The sequence below is a fragment of the Zea mays genome, chromosome 1 (genome assembly GCF_902167145.1).
Source record: "Zea mays cultivar B73 chromosome 1, Zm-B73-REFERENCE-NAM-5.0, whole genome shotgun sequence".
Lineage (NCBI taxonomy): Eukaryota > Viridiplantae > Streptophyta > Magnoliopsida > Poales > Poaceae > Zea > Zea mays.
The window spans coordinates 261,231,476-261,252,817 of NC_050096.1; the positions used below are offsets into that span (position 1 = coordinate 261,231,476).

The 21,342-nt window shown below is 45.4% G+C and overlaps 1 long non-coding RNA gene across 1 annotated transcript; it reads right to left on the bottom strand.

Moving 5' to 3' along the window:
- Positions 1–13,186: 13,186 nt before the first annotated feature.
- On the bottom strand, positions 13,187–21,342 carry LOC103643736 (uncharacterized). Its single transcript, XR_002266465.3, has 3 exons — positions 20,995–21,342; positions 13,515–18,666; positions 13,187–13,438 (listed from the first exon to the last, which is right to left on the bottom strand). It is a non-coding gene; the product is annotated as an uncharacterized lncRNA (long non-coding RNA).

The window sequence follows — 21,342 nt, forward strand, 5'->3', positions numbered from 1 at the left end:
TTTGTGAGCATTACTCTTTTGTTTCCTCTATTGAGCCACACAGGGTAGAGGAAGCACTACAAGATTCGGATTGGGTGGTGGCGATGCAAGAGGAGCTCAACAACTTCACTAGGAATGAGGTATGGCATTTAGTTCCACGTCCTAATCAAAATGTTGTAGGAACCAAGTGGGTCTTCCGCAACAAGCAAGATGAGCATGGTGTGGTGACAAGGAATAAAGCACGACTTGTGGCCAAAGGATACTCCCAAGTCGAAGGTTTGGATTTCGGTGAAACATATGCACCCGTAGCTAGGCTTGAGTCAATTCGTATATTATTGGCCTATGCTACTTACCATGGCTTCAAGCTCTATCAAATGGACGTGAAAAGCGCCTTCCTCAATGGACCAATCAAGGAAGAGGTCTATGTTGAGCAACCTCCCGGCTTTGAAGATAGTGAGTACCCTAACCATGTTTATAAACTCTCTAAGGCGCTTTATGAGCTCAAGCAAGCCCCAAGAGCATGGTATGAATGCCTTAGAGATTTCCTTATCACTAATGGATTCAAAGTCGGAAAGGCCGATCCTACACTCTTCACTAAAACTCTTGAAAATGACTTGTTTGTATGCCAAATTTATGTTGATGATATTATATTTGGGTCTACTAACGAGTCTACATGTGAAGAATTTAGTAGGATCATGACACAAAAATTCAAGATGCCTATGATGGGGGAGTTGAAGTATTTCTTAGGATTTCAAGTGAAGCAACTCCAAGAGGGCACCTTCCTAAGCCAAACGAAGTATACTCAAGATATTCTAAGCAAGTTTGGGATGAAGGATGCCAAACCCATCAAGACACCCATGGGAACCAATGGGCATCTCGACCTCGACGAAGGAGGTAAATCCGTCGATCAAAAGGTATACCGGTCAATGATAGGTTTTTTACTCTATTTGTGTGCATCACGATCGGATATTATGCTTTCCGTATGCATGTGTGCAAGATTCCAAGCCGACCCTAAGGAAGCTCACCTTACAGCCGTAAAACGAATCTTGAGATATTTAGTTTATACTCCTAAGTTTGGGCTTTGGTATCCTAGGGGATCCACTTTTGATTTAATTGGTTATTCCGATGCCGATTGGGCGGGTTGTAAAATTAATAGAAAGAGCACATCGGGGACTTGCCAGTTCTTGGGAAGATCCTTGGTGTCTTGGGCTTCAAAGAAGCAAAATTCCGTAGCTCTTTCTACCGCCGAAGACGAGTACATTGCCGCAGGTCATTGTTGCGCGCAACTACTTTGGATGAGGCAAACCCTTAGGGACTACGGTTACAAACTAACCAAAGTTCCTCTTCTATGTGATAATGAGAGTGCAATCCGCATGGCGGATAATCCCGTTGAGCATAGCCGCACTAAACACATAGCCATTCGGTATCACTTTTTAAGGGATCACCAACAAAAGGGAGATATCGAGATTTCATATATTAATACTAAAGATCAATTAGCCGATATCTTTACCAAGCCACTTGATGAACAAACCTTTAACAAACTTAGGCATGAGCTAAATATTCTTGATTCTAGGAACTTCTTTTGTTGATTTGCACACATAGCTCATTTATATACCTTTATCATGTCTCTTTCATATGCTATGACTAATGTCTTTTCAAGTCTATTTCAAACCAAGTCATAGGTATATTGAAAGGGAATTGGAGTCTTCGGCAAAGACAAAGGCTTCCACTCTGTAACTCATCCTTCGTCGTCACTCCGAGCAACTCTTCGTCTTTGGTATAATCTCACTCATTTATTTATGACCAAAGGGGGAGAAAGTAATTCCACGGGCTCTAATGACTCCGTTTTTGGCGATTCATGCCAAAGGGGGAGAAAGTATTAGCCCAAAGCAAAAGGACCGCACCACACCACCTAATTTTAAATGATTTTCAAATTGGAAATTTCAAATTGGTATCCTATTATGTTCAAAAGGGGGAGAAAGTAGTATTTCAAATTGATATATCAAAACCCTCTTGAACACTAAGAGGAGGATTTCATCTAGGGGGAGTTTTGTTTAGTCAAAGGAAAAGCATTTGAAACAGGGGGAGAAAATTTCGAATCTTGAAAATGCTTTGCAAAATCTTATTCATTTGCCTTTGACTATTTGCAAAAGAACTTTGAAAAAGATTCACAAAAGAATTTGCAAAAACAAAACATGTGGTGCAAAAGTGGTCCAAAATGTTAGAAATGAAGAAACAATCCATGCGCATCTTATAAGTATTTATATTGACTCAATTCCAAGCAACCTTTGCACTTACATTATGCAAGCTAGTTCAATTATGCACTTCTATATTTGCTTTGGTTTGTGTTGGCATCAATCACCAAAAAGGGGGAGATTGAAATGGAATTAGGCTTACACCTATTTCCTAAATGATTTTGGTGGTTGAATTGCCCAACACAAATAAATTGGACTAACTAGTTTGCTCTAGTGCATAAGTTATACAGGTGCCAAAGGTTCACACTTAGCCAATAAAAAGACCAAGAATTGGGCTCAACAAAAAGAGCAAGGGATAACCGAAGTGTGCCCTGGTCTGGCGCACCGGACTGTCCGGTGTGCCACCGGACAGTGTTCGGTGCACCAGGGGACTTCACGCTGAACTCCTCACCTTCGGGAAAATCCAGAGGCGCTCCGCTATAATTCACCGGACTGTCCGGTGTACACCGGACAGTGTTCGGTGCCCCAAGGAAGAGCGGCTCTGGAACTCGCCAGCTTCGGGAATTCGCTCCGCTATAATTCATCGGACATGTCCGGTGTATACCGGACTGTCCGGTGAGCCAACGGAGCAATGGCTACTTCGCGCCAACGGTCACCTGCAGAAGCATTAAATGCGCGCCAGAGCGCGCAGAGGTCAGGCACGCGCGAAGTGGCGCACCAGACACTCTACAGTGCATGTCCGGTGTGCCACCGGACATCCAGGCAGGCCCAGCAGTCAGAGCTCCAACGGTCGGAACCCAACGGCCTGGTGACGTGGCTGGCGCACCGGACACTGTCCGGTGTGCACCGGACTGTCCGGTGCACCATGCGACAGACAGCCCCACCAAATGGCTAGTTTGGTGGTTGGGGCTATAAATACCCCCAACCACCCCACATTCAAGTCATCCAAGTTTTCCTACTTCAACCACTTACAAGAGCTCTAGCATTCAATTCTAGACACACCCAAGTGATCAAATCCTCTCCAAATTCCACACAACACCTTAGTGATTAGTGAGAGAGATTTGCTTATGTTCTTTCGAGCTCTTGCGCTTGGATTGCTTTCTTCTTTCTTTGATTCTTCATTGCGATCAAACTCACTTGTAATTGAGGCAAGAGACACCAATCTTGTGGTGGTCCTTGTGGGAACTTTGTGTTCCAAGTGATTGAGAAGAAAAGCTCACTCGGTCCGTGTGACCGTTTGAGAGAGGGAAAGGGTTGAAAGAGACCCGGTCTTTGTGACCACCTCAACGGGGAGTAGGTTTGCGAGAACCGAACCTCGGTAAAACAAATCCACGTGTCTCACTCCTTATTCGCTTGCGATTTGTTTTGCACCCTCTCTCGCGGACTCAATTATATTTCTAACGCTAACCCGGCTTGTAGTTGTGATTATTTTTGAGAATTTCAGTTTCGCCCTATTCACCCCCCTCTAGGCGACTTTCAGTCTCCCCAGCACTGCGTGGTAGGTTCCTCGGAACTCGACCACCTCGAACGTGAGGGTTTCCTTTCGGAAGTTGGAGGGAGTCCCGAAACAGACGGGTAGATCGAGTTGTCCAAGGGGCTGGACGCGCTTCCCGGGAATGATCCCGTGAAAGGGCATCGCACCGGCCCGGATCGTGGACAGGTCGATCTGCAAGAGCCCGAGGGTCTCGGCGTAGATGATGTTGAGGCTGCTGCCTCCATCCATGAGGACCTTGGTAAGCCTGACGTTGCCGATGATGGGATCGACAACGAGCGGGTACTTCCCTGGGGTCGGCACGCGGTCGGGGTGGTCGCCTTGGTCGAAGGTGATGGGCTTGTCGGACCAATCTCGATAGACTGGCGCTACCACCTTCACCGAGCAGACCTCACGGCGCTCCTGTTTGCGGTGCCGAGCCGAGGCATTTGCCACTTGCCCACCGTAGATCATGAAGCGGTCATGGACCTTGGGGAACTCTTCTGCCTTGTGGCCCTCCTTCTTGTCGTTGTCGTGGGCTTTGCCACCTTCCGCCGGGGGACCGGCCTTGTGGAAGTAGCGTCGAAGCATGACGCACTCCTCAAGGGTGTGCTTGACGGGACCCTGATGATAGGGGCACGACTCCTTGAGCATCTTGTCGAACGGGTTGGCCCCTCCGGGAGGCTTCCGGGGGTTCCTGTGTTCGGCAGCGGCGACAAGATCTGTGTCGGCGGCGTCGCGTTTCGCTTGCGACTTCTTCTTGCCCTTCTTCTTCGTGTCGCGCTGAGCGGATGCCTCAGGGACGTCTTCCTGCGGGCACCCCTGAGGCTGCTTGTCCTTCCGGAAGATGGCCTCGACTGCCTCCTGGCCAGAGGCGAACTTGGTCGTGATGTCCATCAGCTCGCTCGCCCTGGTGGGGGTCTTGCGACCCAGCTTGCTCACCAGGTCGCGGCAAGTGGTGTAGGCGAGGAACGCGCCGATGACATCTGAGTCGGTGATGTTGGGCAGCTCGGTGCGCTGCTTCGAGAATCGCCGGATATAGTCCCGCAGGGACTCTCCTGGCTGCTGGCGGTAGCTTCGGAGATCCGAGGAGTTCCCAGGGCGCACGTATGTGCCCTGGAAGTTGCCGGCGAAGGCTTTGACCAGGTCGTCCCAGTTGGAGATCTGCGCAGGAGGTAGATGCTCCAGCCAGGCCCGGGCGGCGTCGGAGAGGAACAGGGGGAGGTTGCGGATGATGAGGTTGTCATCGTCCGTTCCACCCAGCTGGTAGGCCAGCCGGTAGTCCACGAGCCACAGTTCTGGCCTCGTCTCCCCCGAGTACTTGGTGATGGTAGTCGGGGCCCGGAACCGGGTCGGGAACGACGCCCGTCGTATGGCCCGACTGAAAGCTTGCGGACCGGGTGGTTCGGGCGAGGGACTCCGATCCTCCCCGCTGTCGTAGTGTCCCCCACGCCTGGGGTGGTAGCCTCGGCGCACCTTTTCGTCGAGGTGGGCTCGACGGTCGCGGCGGTAGTGCTCGTTGCTGAGGCGACCCGGGGCTGCAGGCGTTGCGGCCCGCTTGCGCCCGGTGTGGACCGAGGCTTCCCGCATGAAACGGGAAGTCACGACGCGATGCTCCGGGGGGTACCCCTGCCTTCGGGAGGCAGAGCTTTCGACCCATCGGACCGCGGCATCCTCCAGGAGATTCTTGAGTTCTCCCTGGATACGCCGCCCCTCGGTGGTGGATGGCTCCGGCATCGCTCGAAGTAGTATTGCTGCTGCAGCCAGGTTCTGGCCGACCCCACTGGAAGCCGGGGGCAGCCTTGCCCTGGCATCGTCAGCGATGTGGTGCTAGACATCCTGGGGCAGATGACGCGCTTCTCCGGCCAGTGCTCGGCCTGCCCACTCCTGCCCGATGTTCTGCCGGAACTGCACAAGTTGTCCTGCTTCCTCATCGAGCCTGGCCTGCATCTCGCGGATTTGCTCGAGCTGTGCGTCCTGACCCCCCACGGGGACTGGGACCACAGCTAGCTCCCGAAGGATGTCAACGCGAGGCGCAGGCCTAGGGGGATCGCCGTCCTCCGGCATACCAAGGTGGTTGCCTTCGTTGAGACCCCCTAGATCGACGTGGAAACATTCGCGACTTGGGCCACAGTCCTCGTCACCGAGGCTGTGGCTACCATCGGAGCAATCAGAGAGGCAGTAGTCACATGCAGTCATGAAGTCCCGCATGGCACTAGGGTTATCGAGCCCGGAGAAATCCCAACCAGAGTCGGGCTCGTCATCTTCCTCGGAACCCGGGGGTCCGTAGGTCGAGATGGCAGTCAGTCGGTCCTAGGTTGACCACATATGGTACCCCGAAAGGTTCGGATATGCCTTTATGAAAGCGTCCACCGAAGCGGGGTCACTTGGTGGGTCGAAGCTGAATCTAAAAGGCACAGGGTGGAAAACGGACGGTACCTCTTGATCGACGGGTGGTGACGAAGTCGCGTCGGCGACGGACTGCATCGTTGTCTTGGGTACGAGGCTAACGCCCAGCAAGTCCTTCACGAGCGTGCTGGCGTCATCCATCCGCTTGGGGTTGGCGTATTGCGGGGAAACAACGCCCGTCTTCGTCTCAGACGCGAGGTCGACGCCCGACGTGTCCCCCGCTGGGGCGCCGGCGTCGTCGACTCGCTCGACAGCCGATGAGGTGCCGCCTCCTGCTTGGCCATGGTTGCCCCGCCTCCTCCTCCTACGACGGGGAAGGTGACGGGACAGACCCGGATGCCGCTCTTCTGCCATGGGGGGAAGACGTCGTCGATTCCGCCGCCGGCGGGCGGGCTGACGGCTGTCATTGTCGTTGTCGCGCGGCGGAGGAAGGAGTACCATGTCGTAGCTGCCGTCGAGGGACATGAACTCGAGACTCCCGAAACGGAGCAGCGTCTCGGGTTGGAGAGGTTGATGGAGACTACCCATCTGGAGCTTGACTGGAAGCTGTTCGTCAACACGCATCAGGCCCCTACCTGGCGCGCCAACTGTCGGCGTTTCGACCCCGGGGGGTCCCTGGACCGACGAGTAAATTGTCGCTGTGTGTCCCAGCCCGAATGGGTCGGCGTGAGATGGAACACAATGGGGAACAAGAAAGGGAACCGCGGCTCGTGTTGTCCTGCGCCCAGGACGGATGCGCTTGTAGTATGGGGTTACAAGCGTTCGCGAGGGAGAGAGAGAGCCTGTTCGTCAGCCCGTCCTCCCGCGCGGCCACCTTCTCGTACGAGGGCCCTGGACCTTCCTTTTATAGATGTAAGGAGAAGGTCCAGGTGTACAATAGGGGGTGTAGCAAAGTGCTAACGTGTCTAGCAGAGAGGAGCCAGAGTCCTATGTACATGCCGACGTGGCTGTTGGAGAGGTGTTGGTGCCCTGTTCATGTGATGTCGTGGTCGTCGGAGGAGCGCTTAAACCCTGTAGAAGCACAGCTGTCGGGGCTGTCGGGACCTTGCTGACGTCTCCTTGCTTCCGTAGGGGGCTGAGAACCGCCGTCGTCATGGAGCATGCGGGGTGCCATCATTACTTGTTTTACCGGGGCGAGCTAGATGGGACGCCGGTCTTGTTCCCCGTAGCCTGAGCTAGCTAGGGGTAGGGTAATGATGTACCCCCCTGCGACGTGGTCGGTCTGAGCCCAAGGTCGGGCGAGGCGGAGACTCCTCCGAGGTCGGGGCTGAGTCCGAGCCCTGGGGTCGGGCGAGGCGGAGACCGTCGTCCGAGGTCGAGGTTGAGTCCGAGCCCTGGGGTCGGGCGAGGCGGAGTCCGTCGTCCGAGGTCGAGGTTGAGTCCGAGCCCTAGGGTCGGGCGAGGCGGAGACCGTTGTCCGAGGTCGAGGTTGAGTCCGAGCCCTGGGGTCGGGCGAGGCGGAGACCGTCGTCCGAGGTCGAGGTTGAGTCCAAGCCCTGGGGTCGGGCGAGGCGGAGCTTCCTATGGCGCCTGAGGTCGGACTTGGCGGCTGTCAGCCTCACCCTGGCGGGTGGCACAGCAGTCGGAGCAGCGCAGGCGGCGCTGTTTTCCTGTCAGGTCAGCCAGTGGAGGGGCGAAGTGACTGCGGTCACTTCGGCTCTGTCGACTAAAGAGCGCGCGTTAGGATAAGGTGTCAGGCGATCCTTGCATTGAATGCTCCTGCGATCCGGTCGGCTGGCGAGGCGATCTTGGCCAAGGTTGCTTCTCCGTGAAGCCTGCCCGAGCTGGGCCTCGGGCGAGTCGAAGGTGCGCCCGTTGCTTGAGGAGGCCCTCGGGCGAGGCGTGAATCTTCCTGGGTCTACTGTTCCTGCCCGAGGCTGGGCTCGGGCGAGGCAAGATCGTGTCCCTTGAGCGGACAGAGCTTTGTCCTGTATTGCGCCCATCAGGCCTTTGCAGCTTTGTGCTGATGGTGTTTACCAGTCGAGTTTAGGAGTCTTGGGGGTACCCCTAATTATGGTCCCCGACAAGGTTCATTTTGTTTGCTAGTATAGGCTGTATGTCTACATTAATTTCAAATGCCTATAATGTTGAATAAGGCCAATAGATTTATTCTCTTAGAATCATATGTTTTGATAGATGCATGACATGTGGATGGAGAAGTGACAAAACGGGGGGTCGTTCTTGATATTTATACTCAAAGGCGTCTTGCAAGAATGCACCTATTCATCCTGAGGTACTAGTGTCTAACTATGACTATGGTGAGCTAGCCCAAGTGTCTCGATCCATACATCTAGACATAATTGTCTGTTACTTATACACATATGATCGTTTTAATGTAAGTAATTGTTTGTGTCACCTAACTATGGCGTGCTAATCTTCTATACTGGCAAATTGTCCCAATGATGTGCTCCTATATGCAGAAGTCATCATCATTAACTTCATCAGCATTATCATGCCTCCATCCAAGTGCAACCTCTCTTGGGCTAATTGGACCCTTACTATGACGGGGTCAATGTGTGTGCTGTGTGCAATAGAACTCACATAAGTCACCATGTCCGAAGAACCAATTGTGGTCAGCAATAAGTTGGGGAGGAAGGGACTAGACTGTGACGGACTACGAGGTTCTTCCCATAATGTACTCATGGAGTTTTGCTTTTGAGCCAGCTTATTGTAGCTCTTCTTCACCTTTTGCAAACATAAAAAATACAAAGTTAGATGTTACTTCAAAATAGAAAATATGATGAAAGATGTTGCATTGGTTTTATATATAGCTTTGACCTTAGAAAAGCGTGAAGCAGTCCATGCATTCCCATTGAATACTCACATTTTTCTGAGGTCAAAGCTATATATAAAACCAATGCAACATCTTTCATTATATTTTCTCTGTTAAAGTAACATCTAACTTTGTATTCTTTATGTGTGCAGAAAGTGAAGAAGAGCTACAATAAGCTAGCTCAAAAGCTAAATTGCATGAGTACTCTATGAACTAACTAACATAATGCTAACCTAAACTAACATAATGCTAACCTAACTAGCTCTAGTTTGTAATGAACTAACTAATAAACAAATTAAACCTAAACTAACTAACTAACCAATAAAGCTAAGTGATATAACTGATAGTGTTAATATAACTAACTAATTAAATCTACTTTGTATACGTACTAACACTAAACTAGTAAGCTATCTTTTTTAAATCATCATGCATACAACAAATCATGATGGCAAAAAACTTGCCTATGAAGGGGTGAATCTTCAAGGATCACCCCATCCAGCAAATGTGACGGAGAGGGCCACTGACGACTAGATTAGGCCGACGGCACCGACAAAGGCGCTGACAGAGGAGGCGGACGATAGTTACAAAGTGAGGGGAGGCGTCCAACCTTTAGGTAACCCGTGGTTGCGGGAGGAAACGAAGGGAGGTAGCGCAGGGCCGGAGATGACGACGAGGTGACATGGTGGGTGGACATATGGTAAGGGTAGAAGAACAGGGGAAGAGAGAAGGAGGTCCCCACATGGCTCCCTATCTCCCGCCATGGTAGATGGGGTAGCACGGCTAAGTCGATGGTACCATAAAAGGAGTCATATCATTGTTTAATGTGTGGCTCACATATAAGTTGGTGGGTTAGTTACACAATTGATGCGCCAACACGATTTGGATGCTATGGAATGATCGATGAGGCTAAATGAGTTAGTTTTTTTGGGTGGGGGAGGGGCTCTTGCATTATTGCTAGAAATATTTTTAAAAAAAAAACCTCATGAGCTCCACCACCCGTCCGCCCAGGACGGGAAGCCCGAAACCGCGCGCGGCCGCAGCAGGCCCGCCGGCGCGGCGGCGCCGGCCATTCTCTGCAGCTGTTGGGTGCTGGTAGCTGCAGCGTCGCAAGCGAGCGCCATGGCCCGCATGCCTGCCGAAAGCGGATGTGTACATGTACATGCCCTTTGCGTGCGTGAAGATGGTGACCAAGAGGTGGTTTTTGGTTTCCTCGCAGAGCTGTACCGCGTTTTTACCACGTGATTATCTCTTGCTGCTGCTGCCTGCTGCCCTGTCTTGATCTGTACAGCAAGTTGTAACTGTAACCTACGTGACCCTGGATTGAGGAGAGATGCATTGGGTACTTGGACTGCATTTCTTCTGGGGTCTGCGGCTCTGATGAGCTGAGCTAGCTAGTAGGGTCCACGCATGCTCGATAGTGCTGCATGCAGAGATACACAGACAGAGTACTACTATCTCAGTTGGCAGTGGCGTGTCCAGTTCAGAAGTCAGGAGGACCGACCTTTCTCGCCTCCTCCTCCTTCCGCGAAGCAGAGGCAGATGGCAGGGCAGCTAGTATCCAAGGCGGCTTTTCTGCGACCAGCTGGGTCTGCCATGTTTGGCTCACCACTCACCAGTGATCGCACGACTGTTTACATGAATGCGATGGTCCTGATGCAAGGGGTGGAATGATAAAATGAGATGGGATATTACGATCTCTTAATGGTGTGTTTGGTTAGAGAGTCAACTAGAATTGAGCGGCTATATTCTACTTTTTGAGAATATAGCTGTTATATACCGTGTTTGGCAAACAGAACAAAGTCGCTCCATTTTTTGTTTGGATAAAGAGTAAAAAAGAGCGGAGTCGCTCCGTTCTCTGTTCGGTTGGAGAACCATATGAGTGTCAAGGAGGTAGGAGAGGGAGGAGAGCGCTCGTGTCCAAGAGAGTTCCTAGTCAAAATTGAATAGCAGAGGATTTAATCTCATTCAATCCTCTCCGATCCCCTTGAAACCGGACATGTACTTAATGGAAACCCAACATCCAAAAAATAGAAATGGATCTGCTCTATTCTTCTCCACTCCTAAACTAAACATACCCTAAATAAGGTTATTTGATTCAGGGTCAGTGGTTGGAACAGGACTATCTCAATGTTGTTTTCAGTTGTCTCTCAAAATTGGAGTGAAAAATGAGGATTAGAGGACGTCCCCATCCTGCCTGTCCTAAGCTGTCCAGTAAACAAACGCATCCCAAATGAACATAATAGTAGAGCGAGCGCCATGCCCATAGTTTTTTCATTAATTATTTGAGCTCAAGTATCTTCAAACCAAATACCTACAAACATATATATGCAGCTGTAGGTCAAAGGCGTGGAGTCTCAACCGAAAGCCTGAACCAAGGATACGTCGTACGTTACGTTGCGTTGCCGTTGCGTCGTCTCAAGCATGCAGATGCAACGCAACAACCTCTCGGACGGACGTGTGACGGCCGACATGCATGGTCAAGCAGGAATCATCGGTGTCCTAGTTTTTCATCTGCAATCTGCAGCGGAACTGTGAGTGACGGCCGCTCTGCCTAGTATACTATACAACTCGTACTCCTGCTAGGCTAGCTAGCTACACAACCGCACAATCCATGCATCCACCCGGCCGGCCGGTACCCAGCCCAGATGTACTTGCGATGGCAGCTTTGTTGTCACCGGCACGCACTGGCAATAGTAGAACGAGTCAGCGAGGGATAGATTGAAGAATTAATGGCCCACACCTCCACTGGACAACTGCTATATACTAGGATAACAGAGTGCTGTTCATCAATGGATCCAAAGAAACGTTCTAACTCGTAACAGTATTCACATTTCCGTCTCTAGACCAACTCCAGCAACGCCCTATACTCGGCTACACGTTCGTATTCTGCACGCCCGAAGCCACTATTCCACCCTCCAACAGACTCTGTAAACCACAGTGCAAAATGGGTGTGCATTTTTTCATTCCGTATTTCTACGGTGTCTCTCTCCTCTCTGCACAAGTTAAAACCGGAGCATTTAAAAAGCGGGACCCAACTGTCATTGAGATGATGGGGATGCGGATATGGAGTCTGTTGGACGACCGTGCAATATATTGAGCATGTTGTCACGTAAAATAAGGATGCGGAGAGAGATTCTGCTGGAGTTAATTGGTCAGGTACGTACTCCCCTCCAAATTCTTTTTGGCCCTCTTTTTTTTCGTCCACCACGTTCAAATTAATGATAATGAATATAGATCTGTATACAAACTAGTTAATTAATAAATATATGTTTAATCTAAAACGAATTATATTTTCAAACGGCGATAGTACTTTGTTATGGAAAATGTATTTTATAATAATTTAACAATATTTATTTTATATCATAAATACAGTTTTGTACTATAAATTGTACTGTTTTGTAGAGTGTAGTTCGAATATAGGTATATGTATGAGTAAGCTGCAAGAAATAGTCTTACATTAGTGTTGTCTATAGACGGTCTCATGTAGTGTCACATATTTTTAAAGATGATTTAATAGAGTAAATCATAATTCTGTAATATATGTACAAAATAAAAGTAAAGTTGTGAGTTACATGACAAAAACAATAACTCATATAATGATGCAATGGTTAGCTCGGAGTCCTAAATTTTAGCTCTTGAATCTCTTTCTCTCTGCCCTCTTTCTTTCCTCCACATCAACAAAAAAATCTACATGACATTAAATGAGATAGAGTATGAAACCGTTGACAAAGCACTGTACTAGCCCTTAATTAGTTGTCAAAATCTTTTGTATGTAGAGAACCCTCTTCTTCCTTCCATTGGTTGCTCCATGGAAACTTGCCTTCATCTAAAAGGTTGATGGTGGACATGTGTTCATCACCCTTCTTGACAGTCAACTTGAGTGTCCACCTTCTCCATCAATCAACACACTTGTCGCTCCTTATCGCTCATATTCCATAGGAAAGGAGGAAAGCCCTATGTTTCACTACATCAGATTTAATAATCATTGTCTGGTCAAACCTTCATGGGGTGTCCTTATCACCGTTGGGTCTACAACCGGTAATGATTGGTGGCAAAAATTTAAGAACTATCTATTTTTTTAAGATTCAAACATAAAACCTCAACATTTATGTCCCTCAAATGTGCATGCTAGTTTGGCTACATGACACACATGACTACAAAATTGATGTTAATTCAAATCTTATATTGTAAATTTGACACTCTAAATGATGTCAAATGACTAGATTCTTAACTAGAAAGTTGTCAAGCTGATCTAGTACTAAAACTTTAATGTTGACTATGTATTTATTCGACGCTATTATAACCATGTCAAATATGATCTAATAACTTATATTGAATACTAGTACGATACTCGTGCGTTGCGACGATGCACAATTATATAATAATTGTTAAATAAAACCAAACCTATGTCAATGAATGATATCCCAATTTAGTTCTAAGGAAGAGAGACATTGTAACATTTTTTATCTATTGTAATAGTTATATAAGTATATGTCTTTGTTCCTACTGGAATTTTTCTTCTTTCCTTTGCCTTTCACGCATCAACCTATCCTCTTCCTTACATCTCTCGTGATCATGTATCACCATTTCCCTCTACATTTGTTCCTCTTTCTGCAAAAATACGAAAAAGATTAGCAACGCATTATTTAAGGTATGCATGAACTTTCTTAGTGTAACTAAGGAAAACCTTTCTGTTTTGTAGATCTTGCTTCTCAACTCTCAAGCTCCTTTTTAATTATCTTTTCATGAGACTCAACCTCCTCTGCAATCTTACTTCCTCATTATGCTGAAGTAACATTAGACAAATACGACATATATCAACAAATAATAATACAAAAGTAAAAAATTATGAATATAATAATACAAAAGAAGAAGAAAAATATTATATTCATAAATATAGTTCTTGTGTTTTCTGTCCATGTGACATGTATCTTCATCATGATAACCTAATCTTTTAGGGGATGCGAGGGAGCTTTCAAATCCGACAACTTGAGGGGTGCCAATTTTTTACCGTGGATTTAGCGGATCAACCTTCGAGTTTGACACTTCTGCTAGAGCATCATAGAAGCGCAACTGGCTTCCCCTCTCATATGTATCACTTGGCTGCTTAGGAAGAAATTGGTATTCATGTACTGCATGTGAGCTAAGATGAGAAGAGCCAATGAAGGACTTCTGTTTCCCTATATTTTGAAGTAAAGGGACTCTGGTAGGCAAGAATGACTGGATTATTTAAGAGAACAATAATCTCGTCTAGAATAAAAAGCTACCCTTTGTTTATGGAAAGTGCCAAAAGTACCATTAACTACAAACCATAGCAAAGTACGAGCAAATGACACCTAGAAAAATATTTTCCTATTGGCATATTTATATTGCTACTAAAATTAGAAAAAAATACTTCTAGTAGACCAGGTGTAACAGTGAATCAAGCCAAAACTATACATTTCTAGAAAAATCAAAAGCATGGATGAGTAAAAGATCAATGGATGCTAAACCCTTTTCTTTGGTACAAATCCGCTTCTAATAAGCATGGAGTTAGCTATAAACATGTGGTGATCCAACACAATAAAGAAAACAGATGTTGATGGGTGAACATAAAACACAAACCTTTGCTAAAGAGCACTTCTTTAACAACCTCTTGCTTCTACCACAAATATGAGAAATTGTTGTTTTAATTCCTTGCTGGAAAGCCCAGCTTTGCAGCTCAATTTGTGCAACTACCACAAGCACAACACAGTAATTGTGGAAAGGATCAATATTGATCATAATGTTCTCCATATATGGGCTCACAATCATCATTTGTTTTAGATTTATTCTTGAAATAGCCTTTAGTTACATTTGGACCCCCAATTACAACTTCTCCCTGAGGCATTGGTAAATCAACAGTCAAGTATCCACCCTCAGGCTAGTCAATCAACTAAAAATACAGTGGTCGATGTCAGGAAGTCAGGAACTATGGGAGGTCAACAGTAAAAACTAAAATCACTGTCAGGATCAAACATGTGGTCTGTGGATGGCAACACATTATTTACGAATCAGTATTGATACTGTCTGTTTGTAATGATACAAGAGAAATTACAGATAAAAAGGACAAACAATGAACAATTGTATACATGGATATAAGGGCATTCTGAAAATCCAAACATGACTTTGAATGCTAGATGTATAGGTTCTTTTAGATTATCCAAACTCCTCTCAAATCATATCTACAAAATAGGTATCATTAAGTGATCAGCTGAGTAATCATCAAATAATGTTTGGCTACATCTACGTAGTAGTTACAGTTACACATAATTTGAGAAACTATTGTAATTGTCATTCTTGTCTACTAAGTCGATCGACAGTGGGATGAATTTTCTCCAAATCAGTATTGTTTGAACAGGTGCTACTGCAATCTAAGAATAGGAATTCTGCTTTTGAGATACAAACCTTCTGATCAAATTCTTGGATGCCTTCTATCAACTTGGAACTCATCGTCCAACATGTAGGAAGACACTCAAACAAATCTAGTTCTGAAAAGCAAGATTCTTGGAAAAGATAACACCGAGAAGAGAATGTTGCTAGTTGAAAGTTGAACATAATGAACAAACAATTAAAACAAGTGTGTACAGTTATGCACTCATAATGCCAAGAAATTGCAGAGGTAGAACATACTCCAACAGCTATGTCATTATCCTGCAGCAATCCATGTTGGATCCCAAATATAGATTAAACCACTAAGCCTAGATGTTGTGCCGAGAGTAAACTATATCACATATGATTTTCTGAAATCATATCATATCAGAGAAATCACACCTCAGAAATCCATTGCCCAAGTAGCAATGCAATTTTCTACGTATGATACGCATATTGGGGTGATGATTTGAAATTTCAATAGATAGAGATCCATGAACTTGTAGAAAATAAAGAAAAACATAAAGGAATGCAATCATTTAGAGCCCACTACGACCATCGACTTTCCAATAATGCTTAATCGATATGCTCAACACATGATGCTAGCACACAAATTGCAAACATGCAAGAGCATCTACAGACAACTCTACAAAGACAGATATCGTTTTTGTTAAGAACTCATGAAGTTACAAACTTAGTAACTTACCATTCATTAAAACTGAGGTGGCTCGAAAGTTCATAATAAACATGCCCGACAGCTGTATAGGCAACATTCTTTTAAAGCATTCCAGCAGTAACATCTATTTCTTGTATGTGTAGTTTAGGCTCACATATGTTTGTATACAAATAAGCTAGAATTGTAAGAAACCTAATAACAACCAAGGAAGCAGTGAAACACAACACATGCACGGACAATGACGAAAGAGAATTTTTTGCAAAAAAGTGGCAACCACAACGCACGCACGACAATGACAGATTGGAAGTCATTGACAATTTGACACCCTCTCATGCCAAATAATGAATGAACACCACTCCAAACAAATAATGAATGAACACCACTCCAAAGTCCAAAGAATGAATGGACACCACTCTAACAAGCAACAGACGTGAGCCTAACCTACACATACAAATATTGAAGCTTGCATAGTACATCTACAGATAACATATTTACAAATAACAATAGTACAAGGAATTGAAGGTTACAAAATTAAATATTAGAATATTACCTTGAAGCTTAGGAGTGGGGACTGTGTGCCTGTGTCGGGTGGGGGAGCTACAGATTAGGGAGGGCGCTCGCTGGGCAGTCGCTCGCCAGCTCATTGCTGACTTGTTGACACAGTGACACCGAGCCGCTAAGGACCCGTCATCCGGTCACCCATGAAGCAGGTTGCAGCTGGCTAGCTTCTCGTTACAGATTAGTTTATTAGATGTGAAGCAAAGACAAAGACAAATAAGACCAGAAGAAACACACACACGAAGTAACTAAGGCATCATCATAGATTAGTTTAGATATGAAGCAAAGGCAAAGACAAATAAGACCAGAAGCAACACACACACAAAGAAACTAAGGCATCGTCAGAGAAGCATTTTTCTTTTTAGTAGAAAAATATTATGCTAAATACTATAAGGGAAAGGACAAAACAGTGTTGCTGCAATACCTACATAACATTGTCAAGCATAGTATTTGAAGTATAAGTGCTTGACTTCAACCTAATTCTCTTTGGTTCAATATCCACTAATATCGTCACCCAGAATGCAAATATAGTTGCATCCAAAACCTAAATAAGCAGTGCAAATAAACATTAATATAAAACTATAGTGAATATGTTCTACAAAGATACAAATATCATCTTCATAAGAACAAATTGCCCAACCCTCCTCCATCTTGTCAGTGAATCGAGCAAAAAAATTCTTAGGGTTCTGTCTATACTCAGATCAAGCATGCAAATTCCATCTAGACCAATCTGCAACACAAACATCAAGACACTTCAGGTACCAAAATGATAATTGCTTTTATTTGTTATAATAATTTATAAACAACAAATACTAATGTGGATTCAACGAATTATAGGAATTCCCACTGAAAAGTAGTGAACCCTAGGATAATATAATCAAGACCTCCCAATCTTCAAACAAATTTTGCCTATGATGCATAATTTCATCAGCCTTATCGCTATTGTACATGACAAAGCACATCAGTAGGTTCGTTGAATCTTCTGGCAGCAACTTAACACGAAACTTCTGTGCACCAACACTCCCATCCTCACGTGTTTCTTCCTTTGGAAGGGCCTTTGCAATCACCCCGTAGATCTCAATCACTTAGCCACTGCCACCATTGCTCCACGTTTGCTCCTCCCATCCACATGGGGCAATTGGGCACTGATCGACCACTCATAGTAATCAAACAGGCAGATCCTGACCCTCACTACTAAAAAATCACCTTCTTGCAATGGGCAAAAATCGTGGCGATAGACTATAAATCATTGCAATAGGCACCAATTGCGATAAAACAACTGTTGTTGCCTGCTGTTGCAAAAAATAGAGTGGCAATAGGTTATAGCAACATTTTTACGTTATGTTGCAATTACTATATCCTTTGCAACGTGTTCAAGTGTTGTAACTGTTTGTTGTTACAATGGACTATTATGTTGCAAATAAGTTATATTGCAACATTTATAATAGTTGCCAAAAACTATATTGCCACAACATATTTCATGGTAATAAGTGTTAATGCCACGTTTGAATCTGTTGCAAATGGCTTTGTTACCACAAGATGCTTCATGGCAACAAAACACTAGTGCCACACAAGTGACTCGTGGCAACAAGATGTATCCAATGTGTCCGTAACACAGTGGCCTTCTGGGAGAACAAGCCGGAACAACTGAAGTACAACCGCTAATGCACTTTTACTAAGACCAAACATGCATTTAATCTGAAAGAGCCTTACTATAAAAGATACCTTAGTGACCTCCTTGCAACCTGGATACAATTCCTTCTTTGCCTCTGTTAATAGATTAAAGAATGCCTTTGCTTTTGCATTTGGCTCTTCATTAATATTTCCTATGATGTCTTCATGTATAGCACCACTGATTAGCGTTGAAACTAGTTCGGTCACAGAACCACTGTCACCTGTTTCATCATCATTGACAACTGTTGCAGCATTGCCCTCATCTGAATCGTTTGCTTGGTTTCCTTCTTCGATGAAGCTCTCATCAAACCCTCTAATAACCAAGTGACTCTGAACCTGAGATTGTGTTTTGTAGGACATGCATCGACATCTTGAACATGGACATGGTGCAGTTTCTCCTCTAGTAGTGCCACCAAATGTAGTTTGTATGAACTTTTTGAAATTTGTTTGCCACTCATTTGTCGTGAAGTGCATGCGCATCCAACTCCTACTATTCTGAGACATGGCTTTCTAGTCAAAGATTCAAATCACCAGTCGAGCCCTATAACAAAACAAATCAAATCAAAGTTAAACAATTTTTAGTCATAATCAGTATTGATCCTTAAAGTTAAACGATAAGTTACTAATTCACGCAATATGCTTGGCTCTTTTGAGCGGCTTTCTTAGCCATACTAATAAAACTGGAATGTGATGAGACATTTGTTTGAAGTAACATGTGCTGGATTCATTTGAGAGAAAAGAAGTAAGTGTGTTGTGCATATAGGTATTTGTTTGAAGCAACTTGCACATCTCAACGATTGTTAGTGTCAATCACACTTGAAAACATTTTGGTGCCGACAGGCCTGGAATCATTTTGATGCCAATGTAATAACAATTTTAGAATTTTCCCTTTGCAAAAACACAATTTTAGAATCACAGTTTCACATCCATTTTTTTAAAAAAAAATATAGGATTGTTAATACTAATATCTTTGTGCAGTGGAGTTCACAGTTCAAAAGGCAGTTTGCACATCTTGAGGAGAATTACAGTGAGAAGGAGAAAGAGGTTCTACACTGCAAAGAGAGCATGCTTCTTTACCAAGGTACATGATTCATGAGTGCAATGTACCTTTGATGTGTGGCATTGTGAATTCCTAATCATGAACATTTAATAAAACATCGAAGTGCAGAACTTACTATCAAATGCTAACATAAAACTGCATAAATAAAACTTAATATAAGACTTCATGAATATGAGTTTAGGATAGCAAGGCAGTGTTGTTGCTTGGTTGTTCCACTCAGTAAGTCAGTAGCAGCCAACCACTAAGTAATATGAATGCCTTATGTCGGTTTTTTGTTGCTGTTAAAGCAGAAATACATGTTTGATCTATTTCTTATATGTTGAGACCCTGTGGTTAAAATCCAAGGGAATTGATAGACTACATTTTGAAAAAAATGTAAAACTACTTTCCAACTACAAAAGTACAATTATGAATGCCTTATGTCACGACCAAAGTTCATACAACCCAACCTGAATTGTTTTCTTCACATAGGAATGGCGGTTACCTATCTATTCTGCAAATTCTATATGGTTTTGTTTTGGCAGAGAATTTGAGGACCTTAATTAAGAGCTTAAATAATGTAGGTACTTGTATGTTTCTTCAAGAAATACATTGGCATTTTTATTTGTTGTTATCCTTATTGTGTTACTTATTGACTAAATCATTACCTGTCACTTGATGGTCTGTTTTTGTTGCAGTGGATGCCTTCTAATTTCTATGTTGGAAGCTGGCCTGAACTGTCAGAGATTGGACCTGGCCGCCATGTATGGTCTTGGACTCTTGGTGGCTAACTTCTAGATCTTGGGGGCTTTCTAGTGGCTGGTCCTGGCAGCGTTTTCTAGTGGTTGGTCCTGGCGTCCAGCATGCATCATCTAGCTAGTCTAAAGTATCTTTTTTATAGGTTGCTGCCTCATCTAGCTATAGTATTGCGTATCTTTTTGTATAGGTTGCTGCTGGAGGCCCTGGCGGCTGTAGTGGCGGTTGTGCAGTACCCTGCTGGACAGCTAGAGATGAGGCGGTTCAGAGAGGAGCAATATTGGAAGTGGCATAACCTTCAACTAATTGCAACAAGTTTAGTGTTGGTAGCAATAACATATTTCTCTTGCAACCAAATTCATCATTATCGCAACACATAAATAAATGGCAAAAAGGTACATATATTGCAACCACTTTTAAAGGTTGTGGTAACAACTAATACCTAATGCTACAACTTTAGTGTTGTTGCAATATCTGGTGAACCCTAGCTAGGAAAATTTTGCAACAACTGTTCTAGTGCCAGCAATAACATCTTTTTCTTGCAATGAAAGTCATGATAATCGCAACGCACAAAAAAGTGGCAAAAAAGTGCATATATTGCAACCACTTTTAAAGGTTGTGGCAATAACTAACACCTAGTACTACAACTTTAGTGTTGTTGTAATATCCAGTGTGGCACTAGAATAATTTTGCAATAACTGTTCTAGTGGTAGCAATAACATATTTCTCTTGCAACGGAAATCATGGTTATTGCAATGCACAAAAGTAGTGGCAAAACAGACCATATATTGCAACCATTATTAAAGGTTGTGGCAATAACTAACACCCAATGCAACAAAAATAATGTTGTTGCAATATCCGTCGTGGCATTAGGGTGATTTTTTAGTAGTGCCTGTAGGCATCACTTGCAGGTGAGGACGTAGAACTCGAGTAGATCTCCATCGAGGGCAGGGGGTAGGGGCAGGTGTAGCCAGACAGGTGAGGACAGCGGGGAAGGTGACCAACTGCAGGAGCGATGGAGGTCGTGCCGCACTCGCAAGGAACATAAAGCAGCAACAGGGCGGAGGAACTCACACGAGACTAGAGGTGGAGGCGATGCGGCGGGCCCCATCGACAGGCTGGTGGCTAGGGAGCGGCAGGCGGTCGAGGACAACGCCACCGGACACCGTCGGCGCCTCCCTCATGTCCTCAGCTGATGGGGAGCGGTCGTTGGCCACGAGCCCGCCGCCAGAGGTCGGCTACTCTCTAGCGAAGCAGCAGAGCGGGTGGTTGTTGTGACGAGGTCTGTAGTGGCTAGCACGGATCTCAACCACCTGTGCGGTCAGACCGACGGTGGTGCTACATGTGCGTGCGTGGCCTGCCTCATGAGGACAGGAGGAGGGGGCGTCAAGAACGGCCTCGCTAGTGCATTCGCGCAAGCGG